This window comes from Stigmatopora argus, chromosome 8, assembly GCF_051989625.1.
Source record: "Stigmatopora argus isolate UIUO_Sarg chromosome 8, RoL_Sarg_1.0, whole genome shotgun sequence".
In the NCBI taxonomy this organism is placed as follows: domain Eukaryota; kingdom Metazoa; phylum Chordata; class Actinopteri; order Syngnathiformes; family Syngnathidae; genus Stigmatopora; species Stigmatopora argus.
The window spans coordinates 7,925,525-7,938,477 of NC_135394.1; the positions used below are offsets into that span (position 1 = coordinate 7,925,525).

At 34.9% G+C, this 12,953-nt stretch overlaps 1 protein-coding gene across 1 annotated transcript in view; it reads left to right on the plus strand.

The window, feature by feature from the left end:
- Positions 1 to 12,953, plus strand: part of adgrl2a (adhesion G protein-coupled receptor L2a) — a 184,705-nt gene that overhangs the window by 14,907 nt on the left and 156,845 nt on the right. The window contains exon 2 of the mRNA XM_077606548.1: positions 2,815 to 2,937. The gene's annotated coding sequence lies outside the window, so the exon portion shown is untranslated. The remainder of the gene's footprint in view (positions 1 to 2,814; positions 2,938 to 12,953) is intronic.

Sequence of the window (12,953 nt, forward strand, 5' to 3'; positions counted from 1 at the left end):
CTGTCTAATCCTTTCAATGGTTTTACAAATATCCACATTTCCTCACTGATTAATGCAGCAGGATTTTTACAGCAGTGTTATGGAATGTTTTTCCATCAGCCTCGTAATTTATTTTTGCTGCCATTGTGATGGAGAACACTATAAAATATGGTCTCATGATAGTTGTTACTTGTGATTTCATTCAATAGACAAATTTGGATTAGCTCTGTGACTTATTATAGGCCAATGGCATTGCCATTTTGGACGAAGCACTTCTGCACTGATGATATAACACTGTAGCACTTTTTTGTTTGTCAACTATTGTATTCTAGTGTCCCAGTAATGTATTGGCTATGGTAAAAAATTACTTGTGTTATTTACTGCATCGAGACTATGAAACATTATGAATACATAATGCCAAGGGTAATTTTCTCCACGTCTCTTCATTCAAAAAATCGAGAAATGTTTTACACGCTGTCACCTGCTTATTATGTTGTCTAGTGCAGGGAGCCTTCAATTCCCAGTGTGTATTCTTTATGTTCCTGTTCATTAGGCCATTGCATCTTCTGTATGCTTGTACACGCTATGCATTAATTACTATGATATGCCCCTTTTATTTAAATATGTTGTTTTTTTATGATTTTCTTGTGTATCTAAACAGTTCGTTCTTTACATGCTGATGAGCTGCTTTCAAGGCAAACACACACTAGATCTAGATCTCTAAATACAAATGTCATAAATTAGCGCTCTGACTGATCCTAACAGGATTCATTTTATTATTATTTAGGTTTTTTTTTTTTTACATTGAGACTTGGTTACAAACAAAACCCAGTAACAAAATAATACTTTTTATCCATTCTTACTTTTACAAAAATGTCATAGTGAAAGGTTTTTTCCTCCTTGTGCGAAGAGAATTGTCTTCACTTTGACCTTTTCAGAAGAAAGCTTTGTCTGCCTTTTTTCGACCCTCTTTCAGCAGTGTCAGGGACTGTCCTCGAGCGGTCATCCAATCTGCCCTGCTGACATGGAAGAGAGCTTTTACTGGCCTCTCAAAGAGGGAACCACAAACCACTGACAGTTGCCCTTAATGTGGCTTCCTTTTTCACAGTGGGGGATAAAAAACAACCCTGTTATCATGGTTTACGCCAACATACAGTAACTAACATACAGTGGTACCTCTACATACAAAAAATGTAGGTTATGTAGAGCTTCGATGGAAACAAATTGTTCCAGTATATGAAAAATAATAACGGAATTTTAAGTTGGTAAAATGTATGTATACTCAACTGGCACTCTTAATTCCAGCCCAGTGGAAAATGTCTTTGCATTTCTCATTCATTTTAATTGCGTAATAAATCATATTCTGATCTTTTTCTGTTTCTTTTTGCATATTTTATACAAAATTGGTATACCTTCATCATTTTAAAATGGTTTAGGGGTAGTATTAAAGGTCGTGGAACGAATTATGCTATGTTACTATGCTTCTAAATATCCAAAATACGAAACTACTTCTGGAATGTTTTCATTTGTATTATGAAGAGTCTTGCTAGCTCCCGAGCCATTTTGCTGCTAAGGTATTTTTGGTATGTGTTTTGTCACTCTTTAAAGTATAAACATTTTTAAAATTTGATTCTTATTTGGAAAGTAGCAGAATGATTTGATTACTATGGAAGTATGTTTTGGGAGACATTATCTTATGTTTCTTTTTACATTTAGGGTATTGAGAAAATGTTCACATGATTACCAAAAAAACCCCCTCAAATGCTTATTGGTTTTAATGACTTAAAAATATTTACCATTGCAGATTTGTCATTTCCAACTGGTGCTAAGTAGTTTCCAGAATATTTGAGTTTATGAGAGTATCAATGTATTATTAAAAAAAAAAGAAATATACATGTTTTTGTTATCTCTTTGTCCACCTTTGATATACAGTACATAAAAATCTACAAATGGTCAAAATGCATATTGTAGGTTATTTCTGAAAATTTAATTTTATCATTTATTTTTTCATCTACAATCCCTATTTCAGTAACAGGACTGAACAATTACAGGGGCGACTCTATAGAATAAAATAAGACAATGCATGAAATACGGTCAACTGCCATTTATGCAAAACTTGTGAGCACAAAGCGTTTTTGTCATTAATAAAATAATGCCCTGAAATTTCAATATAGCATCTGTTTATATTGCTATTATATTTCAATGAAGGAAGCTTAATAATACATATTAGAAATCTCAGAACAATCTTGTTGTCCTATGGCTCCACTTCTTTTAGATTAGGAATTTACTAAAATTATGCTCTCCCTAAGAATTCCTTCTTAAACACAAGCTAAAAGTAACCAGCATTTAAACATCTCTTTTACATCAAACAACGTCTTTTGTGGATTGGCAAAAACAGATGGACAGCAATCTACTTGCTCACTAAGGAGTCTTTTCACTCAAAGGTCATTCAGGATAGGGGAGGAAGAGAAGGTATACCTAGTTGCTTTTTGAAAGACTAAATGTTGCACGGAAATAGACCACTGGGAGACTCAAATGACTCAAAGGACTATATCAGCATGCATTTGTGGTTGATGTTATTTATTTATTAATTTGAGGCCTGTCTACTGACACATCTGAGTGGTCTAATTGCTGCGAATTGACACCGGTTACTCTCCATAATGGGATCTTGGGAGTCTTTCCTGACCGCATTCATTCAGCTGCCCCTTGCTGCATCTTAACTGCCCTTAAAATGTCTGATTGCAACACAGGAACTGAGTGAGCAATGCGGGTGGAGACAGGATTATCAGTCTTTGTTGTTTGACCGTCTATTATTCTGACCTCTATTCACATTAGGCCCCAAAGAGTCTCACTTCAGGACGCATGGCCAACTCGCCCATCTACACCGAACAACAAGTGAACCAGAGGACTCACCGCACTTTACGGTTCCAACAGTAGGGGAAAATGACACCAGCAGAGGTAAGGCTATTTTAACCTAATTCCAAGAGATACATGGACCAAGGAAGTTCTTCCCCTTTTATTTTTGGCTGCTACAAATTGCAAGGATTTGCATTAACAGTTTAGACCATGTTGGAGCAGTTTTTTTGTTTTTTGTTTTGGTTGTAATGCCCAGCATCGTTCCTATTTCTTTTAATTTTGTTGTGTGGCTTTATAGTGTTGATAGAGGCTGTTTTTTTTTAAACACATCCGCAAACTAATGGGTGGCTGCCATCTTGGAAAATCATGCAGAAAATTGCTGGTGATTAAAAAAAAAAAAGTAGTAGTCGTTTTTGCATTACAAAATTGCATAATCATGCACATTTTCATTATTTTTAATTGGAATGGTTATTACAATTATTGTATATCTTGTCATTGGATTCTATATGATGAACACCTATGGAAAATATAGTTTGGCGAAATTATTTTGAAATTGGTCATTAAAGGAAATCAATTGTGTAACTTTGATTAGCATGATTATTCCAATTATTGTTTATTTTTATTATGGGTGGATGTTCAATCGGATATTGCAAGACCATAATAAATAGTAATATTTATGGCCTTGATTGTTACTTTGATTGTGTACTTTCACCTTGAAACTAAAATATGCACAAGTCCTTTTTTTCCTTCCTTGAATATTTTAAAACTGATGTCGAGTTGTAATAATAAAGTGAGTTGGAATAAATGCTTTACTAAATCTAGCAATAGGAAACATTTATGCTACAAAAATGTTTGCAATAAAAACAAACAAGCCACAAGTAAATTTTTGTGCTCCTGAAAAATTATCATTTTTTATTTTCAAATAAATAATAATAATTAGTAAATATTTTTTTGAATTCGTATTGTATAATGAGTAATTTACCAAATTTAATATTTATCAATATTTGATTGATGAGCAAATATTATGTTTTAATGAAAATGTTTCATTTGACTCCTCACCATAATTAGAATGTTTCCAAAGATGCAGTCAATGTGTTTGATAAATGGAACATCCTCCACTTTACTGCAGTTCGAATTAAACATGTAAAAGTTGTCATGCTGACAAACAGACTGCAGCATCACTTATCCTCTTTCTGCCCACTACATTAGATGGAGATGATTGCAGTCTTGAAATCAATGAAACCACTAACCTCCCTGATAATATTCCCTCTAGGGGTGCACTTGCAAATGTAGCCCAGCCTCACTTTATCTATCAACTGTAACCCATACTGTAACTGTGAATACTTGTGGTCTTGGTATATTGAAGGCTATACTATGATGATGATTTGACATTTTTTTCCTCTAATCTTTAAACCAATTCATTGTCATGTCAAAATTATTAGGTGTTTAGTGGTGTTTCAGTTGTTGTTGTTGTTGTTATGAGAGCGCCTCACTTGAAGGTCAAGCAAACCCTCAGAAGAATCATTGTTTTAATAGTATGTGCTGACCCTGAATATCAGAGTTTTTATTATGGGTCAATGAATGTCTTGTTTATAAATTCACCAAGCTGAAGTTTAGTCCACTGAATATACCAGACCCAGGCATGTCTTTTGCTTATGAGGTTTCTGGTGGATAGCAATGCTCTAAAACCTAATTTTGCACTTCTCTTTCCTGAGAGATTAGTGGTGCATTCTTCCTACATGACCTCTGGGGCTAAGAAGGTACTATGTGAGTTTCTTGTGGTAAAGCAGACAATGCTGTGGCAAACCTGTCTTTGATGCCACGCTCATCCACTTTTTGCCTCTTTTGTTGAGGGCATTATGGAGCAACTACATACACCATCATCAGCAGCCGGAGTTCTTGACTGCTTCTGTTACTCCTTATCTGAATGTGACTTTGGTGCTAATATAATTAGGTCCTAATATTTAAAAAAAAAAAAGTATTTTCAGCAACAAACAGTCCTAATATTCCCTTTTGAATACATAGATTAATTATAGTTGACATTCTGAACACCAAAGAGTGTTTTTGTTCTCTTAGTGTGACTATAAAACAAACCCAATAGTTTAGAATTGCGACCGTTCTGGTATTTAAATGATTTGTTTTGACCTATAATCTGGTTATTGATTATTTTCACACTTGCTTAGAAAAATTAATTACTTCTATAGATTCCATGTCCTGAAATATTCGCTTTATCTGAATTATTCTGCTCATTTTTATTCATAAAATCAAATGTAAGGTAACCATAGATATTTCTCTGGTTCTTAATAACAGTTTCTCCATTCATAAAATCAAATGTAAGGTACCCATAGATATGTTTCTGGTTCTTAATAACAGTTTCTCCCCGATATTGTCAAGAGGATCAAACATTACAATTAAGGAGTTGGCTGCAAAAATGTCTGTATCGCACATGCTTGAACAAGAAGAGAATCGCCTTAGGTCAGCTCATGCAATGGGTTGCAACTCCCTTTGGAAAGTCATTTGGTGCTATCAGTCAGCACAAGTCGTAGCCCCCCAAGGAAATATTGTCTATTTATTCTTCAAGAAGCTTTCAAAAAAGATTTTTTTGCAATTTTGAATATTTTACCATTGGCATGTGTGGAACTCTGAAGGTTAAATGAAGAATAGTTTCATTATTATTTAAATGAGTATTATAAATGAGTTTTTTAGTATTTAAATCTGGTCTTCAGTGTGATTAATATACATTATTAAAATGTGAAAAAATATGGGGAAATAAATAGCACCCTGTTCTGTTATTTGGATTTTTTGCAACAATACGGGTAGTGCTATTCCAAACAACACCCTGTATGTATGTATGTAATGTATCTATATAGTATTTTTGCTTCTCAATTTAATGGTATTTTCAAAGTGCATGAGCATAATTTTTGGTGTGCATTTCTCAGCATGTTTTCAACCAATAATGCAATATTTTAAACAAACAAAGCAAATTTCATGAGGAATATTACCATCATGCGTCATATCCAATATATAAAAAAATGAATATTTTCACCCATTACCATTGCTGGTATCCTACTTACATTGTTGCAATGGAGTGCAAGAAAAAGGTATTCTGCATTTTATCATGAGCCCAAACACCTGACAAACAGACTGCCATGTGATCTATATGTAGTCTTCATTATGGGGCTTGCAGTGGCTTTACAGAAAGAGAACCGGACTGGTGTTAATAACCATATAATTCAAGTTGTCAGCCCCTTTACCACGGTGCAGTATGAAGCCAAAGCTGTCTATCGCATGCAGTGCTTTACCTTTTTCAAAGTAGCTTTTTATGTGATGCTAACTCCTTGACCACTTGGATTCCAGCGCCATGCTTGGTATTTTCATTATATTGCAATTTAAAGATTTCCTCCACTTTGAGAGCAGCTGAAAAGGATACTATCTGCTATGCTGTTAGCTAAATTGAGCAAGCAGTCAGGACCTGAACTCAGACTATCAGTGATAGAGCCTTTCTTCAAAGGACACCATTACAATATGGCTGGCCGCAAAGATGAGCATTGGAAGTATGGCATTATAAACTTAGCTGATCATATCCAAGAGTGCTGCTTCATAATTTGCTACTGGGGCCTGGGGCAAAATCTGTTTGTGGATAGATACAAGCCCAAATGTGTGCACAACCAAGATAACAACCTGGAAAAGTAAGTGACCAAAATGTGTATGTGTGCGTTTGTGTGCATGGTGGTTGTGCGATCCAATGATATTTATTTGACGTTCCCTCATATAATGTGTCAAATAATTCTGTGGAATTGCTCCACCTTGGTTGAGCAGATTTAGATTGGTCGTTCAAAAGTTTGAATCTATTGATATTTACTTACATGTCAACTTATAGATTTTTCTCGTATTTTATAGTTTTTTTTTATCATTTCAAATTGTGTATGCTGTATAACAACTTTTGTATGGGATTTTTTCAAGTACGTTTTTTGTAAAACCGATCTCGTTTTACCCATTTCGGTTCTAACTAGTAGCAGACAAAAAGTGTTATCGTCGACTGCTAATATTGTCATGCTCTAAGCATGATATGCGCATGTGCATTCCCTTTTCACAGGTCCGCCTTTTCACCATATAAATATAACGCGTCAGCAAGCAATGTACCCAGACAGTCAATCTGTCAGCGTCATACAGCGACATTTACAGAATCTCGAATTTAGTGCATACAAAAGGTGCACCAACTGATTTGGCACCACGTCCACTTTGGGGAAAATGTTAGACTCTATGCGAGTAAATATGTGCCGCGTTGCATTTGTAAGGTTTATTATCACTTAATAAGGGGACTTGCAATCATTAATAAGGGGAGCAATTGGCTGAGGTTGATGGGTATGTATATAGGCTATTCAAAATATGGCATTCTAGTATAATTATAATTATAATAGTAAAAGTATAATTTTATTCTGCTGTAACAGTCAATGCATTTTTCCAATATTTATTGTACAGCAAAAAAAAACATGAAAGGGAAAGAGACTGGCATAATACATTTTCGAGCTATTAAAACGGCTCTCATTAATTGCAAGGAACTGTTATATGCAATAACTGCATTTATTAAGTTTCTGTACACATATCTTGATCTATGACCTATTAAGTGAAAAGAACAATGGTAGTCCTACACTTAATTAGAATAGATTTTGTGATGTCACTTTTCTTATTTTGTATAAACTTTTACATCATATAGTACGTGTGCAATTATCTTAATGAACTGTCATCCTTTTACGTATGGGGAATTCATTGATGTTTTTCCATTGTCAATTAAACACAACCCCCAGGCCACGGACCAGTAACAGGCCTTGGGCATTAGCAATCTGGGCTGCAAAGCCCCCTCAGGATGAGAAGAGACAATTTATTTTACTAAAATATTACTGTCTCTTAATTGTTATGCATAACATTTTTTCTCTCCAACTTTTACCAACTATGAAATGTAACAATCATTGAATACTGTAATACACATTACTTCGACACAATGGCATAATATCCATGACATTATTAACACGGTTACGAATGATTGTTCACAATTCCAAAACTGTTTTTGTATAGCTATATATGGATGGATAACGTTGGTTGCTCTGTCCTGCTCTTATGGTGTGGTCTTCTTTTGTTCATTTCTGACATTTTTTGAACAAATTTCTGGTTCCGAAAACTTCTCTTTGTGAAGCAAACTGTCTCAAAGTTGTTGTTGTGGGTGTGTTCACTATAATTTTTGCAGGCTGAAAGCCTGCCAAGGGACCAATCAAATAGTTGTTGTTCTTGCCTTGTTGTATCTTACTTTGTGGTCCTCACATTTAGCCTGTCAAGTCACCATTCATGTTGTTTTATTGGATGAATTAGGTACATATATTAAAATTGAATTGAAATTTGAATGGTATGTCCTGGGAATACAGGGATCGATCCACAAGCATAATTTTTTTATTTTTTTTATTTTTGGGGGGGGAACTATCTATTTGTCTGTAGATAAGGAATTAGACAGTAGACTGTTGTGTCTGGTTTTTTTTTTAATAAAGAAGTGGTGGGCTCAAACACACAACAACACATGGACAATGATGGCACATCAGCCCTATTTGGTTAGAAGTTGTTTTTTTTTCAGTTCAACATCCTGGCAAAGGTGAACCTTTACATTTCTTAGAAAATAAAAACGCCAAATACAAATTGGCTAGATTACTATAATTTGGATTCAGCTAGTCTTTTCTCAACAGAGACTCATGTCACAGTTAGATACTTAATACTGACAAAGTTACAGGAAGGATGGATGACTTTAAATTTCAAATTAAAATATTATTGGATATCGTAGATGTTTTGTTCTGTAAATTGTCTATATAACCAGAAAGTGGGAATGAAAGGGAATGGTTATTTGTCAGTGCAGTACATGTTTGTCCTGTGACTGACTGGTTATCGGTCCAAGATGGACTCCACTATCCCCTAAGCCTGCTGGTATTGGCCATAACCTTTTTAAGATTGGTTATGATAACGTCATTGCTCAATGTAAGGGAAAAAAAGAGCAGAGAGCTCTGTCAAAGTCCAATGTTTTGATCAGAGTTAACGATAATAAATGATATCCCAAATATTTTTCATTGAAATCCAACGCAAAATATAAATTTTTCCCACCCCAAAGTATTATAAAATGTTAGTTATAATCAGAATATTATGTATGGGCAGTGCTCTACGTAAGCAAAAAAATGAAGAAATTTAAATTGATCATTTATGACAATTTGCGGTTGGCTAGACACCGATTCAGGTGGGCTAGTGGCCGTAATTGGCTGGGATAGGCTCCAGCACCCCCCGTGACCCATGTGAGGATAAGCAGTAGGGAAAATGAATTAATTTATGATAATCGCAGGCTTCGTCATAAGATCAAACTACGCAAACAGTTTTAACCCTTAAATCACCAAAGTCTCTTTAACAAGCAAGAGCTTAAAATATAGTGCCTATTGTAGTTACCATCCAAAGATGGGAGACATCTGCATTTATGGTTCCCTCAATAAACCCTAACTACTCATTCCACTCTTCCAGGCTGTAAGAGCCATTTATTAACGACTAGACGGCTGTAAATTACAACCTAGATCATGACGCTCCCATAACCTTGCTGGACTGTATGGGAAGAACCCTATTCTTTACTCTTCACTGGACGTTTGATATGATGTAAATCAAATAGTTAGTTAAAGCTGACAAAGTGAGTTGAATAAGGAGTTGCAATTGGCAGTAGAAAACAACGGAATTATCAGCGATAGCCTACTAGAACTGCAAAAAAAAGAACCCACAGCTAGGTCTCTAACATATGCACACACTTATCAGTGTACGCATTGTGTCCAAATGACATATCATATATTCATTCAACTCATACTCATCCAATCCCAGCCAACTAAGGGCAGTAGGCGGGTTACATCCAGAGTTGAATGCCAGCCAATCGCAGGGCACAAGGAGAAAAGCAACCATACACACACACTTCTAACAAAGGACGCTGTAGAGTGTTAAACAATGTCCAATCAAACCTTTTGGGATTTGGGAGAAAATCGGATTACCCGGAGAAAACCCACATCTCACATGTGTATAGTATATAGATGTAGGGAGAAGGATATTTATAAATGAAATGTAATAAAATATGAGAGCTATTGAATTCCCTAACAATTGAAAAGCTTGATTAACAGTAGATGGCACTAAGTGATCATCTTGTTAGGTAACTTTTCAGCAAGTACCATGAATCCAATAATTATGGTTTACTGAGGATTAAAAAAAATGTTAATGATGATCTATTATTTCTTATAAAACATGAATTTTAAAAATTCAGTCCAACTAGCAGTGCATACATTTTTACTAATTTGGGAACTAAAGGATTTTGCATTTTCCCAATTTTAGATTCTCTGAGCAATAATTCTGTGACATTTATTGAACCTGAGGGTTCATCATTTATGTTACTGTGGATGCTGAGAGGGGGCTGCTATTGTTTACAACCACCCTAAAATACAGTTGCTGTAAACAGATGTTGTCATTTCCCAGAAGAAATGCCCCTTGATGTCTTTTATTCTTCTTGAGGTAACTGTTTCTTTAGCCTTGTTGATCTATTTGTTCTTCTTTAAGATGCCTGTTTGTCTCTAAATAGCCGGAGCTAAGGAACAACGGTCATCCTGTTTTTGGTTTGCTTGTTTTTCTCTCTCTGGTACATTGTCCTAAGACATCTTTTGGCTTCATGGTTGGGTACCTTGTCTGAATGAGGACACCCAAATATGTGATGAAGGACTTTGGAATTAATCATTTTTCCTGGCCAGCACTCTAGTAAATATTTTATAAGTCTATTCCACTCTATTTATCTTGCTTTGTGACAATCAAGCCATTGGAAAACAGTTTTCAATCAATTATTCACACCTACTCAACAAGATCATTAAAATTGATGAGACCAATGCTTGAATGACAAGACACCTAGTAATAAAGGAAAAAAATGTGTTGAACATTCTGTTTTCCCAAATTAAGGCTGTGGAGGCTACATGAACTCCGAAGATTTACCAAGGACAAAGTGTTTGATTATTAGATTGCTGGATTAAAGTACCATGTGAGCAACGGATCTATTATACTGAGTAAAAAGTACAAAAATTGTACATTGTTGACTAAATACACGTGCATTGTTGGCATGTCCACCTCATACTTCTTCGATCGAAGGTTCAATCCCCAGCGGGTTCCGACCATATCCACAAAACATGCATGGTAGGCTGATTGAACACACTGGTTTTTCGGAGTGTCCACTGTCCACTGCCTACAATTGGCTAGAATAGGCTCCAGTACCTATGATAAAATAAGCCGAACAAAGGGAGAGAGAAAGAGTGTGAATAAATACACACCTATTTTATTATATTCATAGTACAGGTTGTATAAATACAACAAATACTACTAAAAATAGCATGAATTGAGATGGTGCATTTAAAATATTTTTAAAAAGATCTATGGAAAGAAATGTGATATTTAATTGTAATATTTCTAGAATTTGACATTTGCCCAGCATAAAATAATATATATTTTTAATGAATACTATTAGCCGCCTGATGTTGTAGTGGTGTGCCATATTAGACCATAATATAACATATTTGTTTTGCAATATTTCTTTAATGATAAATTAAAATACTATATTTGAGCCGAAATTACACCTGCTCATGCTATAAAATAGAAAAGTATTATTAAAACCACCAAAGCACAGATGTTCCTTGTTTGAGATATTGCTAATATTTTTATGTCCTCGTTTTTTTAATTTAAAATCATCGTCTTGTTCCTTTTTAAAAAAAAGATTGAGTTCTAGTGCTTTAACCTTATCCTTGATTATGCTCTGCAGCCATGTGAGTATGTCTGTTTTAATTTGGGATTGGTATTCAAAATGTTTAGTGATGAGAGCTCACTGACATTAAAAGAGTTGGTTTTGAAGCACTTTATGTTAATTTTTGGTATCATTTTTACAACAGGCCAAATGCTGTAAATGGGTTAAGCACAGTGATCATAGTCTATCTAGTCCTCACTCTTGAGACCCTACCAAAGCATCACTGCTGGTTTCACTCGTGTACTTTAATCTTAATGTATTCAACGGTTTTTATCAATAAATTCTGCATATTCTCACCTAAAATATTGATTGATGAATAAAATGAATACATAATCACTTCTTATTCATCTTCATATAGTATGTACTATTGGGCCCTTCAATGTCTCTGAGGTTTGCAAGCTTAGACCTCGTTTTATAGCTCAACTTGATGTAAAATCATTAAATGTCATGGTTGAATTCAACCCAATTTTGTGTAATTACATTTAAATGCTTGTGTGTTTAAAGAATCTTTTGTTCTTGTTTCTTTTTCAACTTTTTTTTTGTTGGTTGTTGATGAACTTCTGACTTTATCGCCAACTTCTAATGATCAAGAACAGTTTTACGCTTACAGCCGTAAAATCTCTTTGGCCATTTGCTCAGTCAATGTTGCAAGAGATAATGACATGTTGAAAATAAATGAGCCCAATCATAATCATGCCTAATCTGCCATTGCAGCTCGTCCTGTGAAAAGCATTTATCATTTTGTAATCCAATGGGATATTTTATTTGCAGCCCCTCAGGATTATTTAGCAAGTTGAGTGTCCTTTGACATATTATATTAGTGTTTATGACTGATTATATGAAGCCTTCTGATAAAAAAGTAATTTTATTCACAGGATATACATTGTACCCAACCTCGAAGCATAACAATTCAGTCTTATTCACCCGATACAAATATACCCTTTAGGTATAATCATCACAATATGTATACAGCTCCAGATACAGTCATTGTGCATGGACTCTGCAAACAAAGCTTCCAAAGGGCTTTTTTCAGATGTGCCATTTTGTAGCCTTAATTGAATTTAAACGGTTGTTTCCTCAGAGGGCCATAAAGTCTCTAAAGCAAGCCATAACATCAAGAGTCTTTAAAACAGTCAAGGAAACATAACAACAAATCTCAGCACTGCTCAACTGTAAGACATAATTGTTATTGTCACTTCAAAACTCTTGCACAAAGCAATTCAGCATTGGAAGAAGACATGGCCAAAGCAAATCTATGGGATGAGCACCGCTCCTTTGTCTTCCT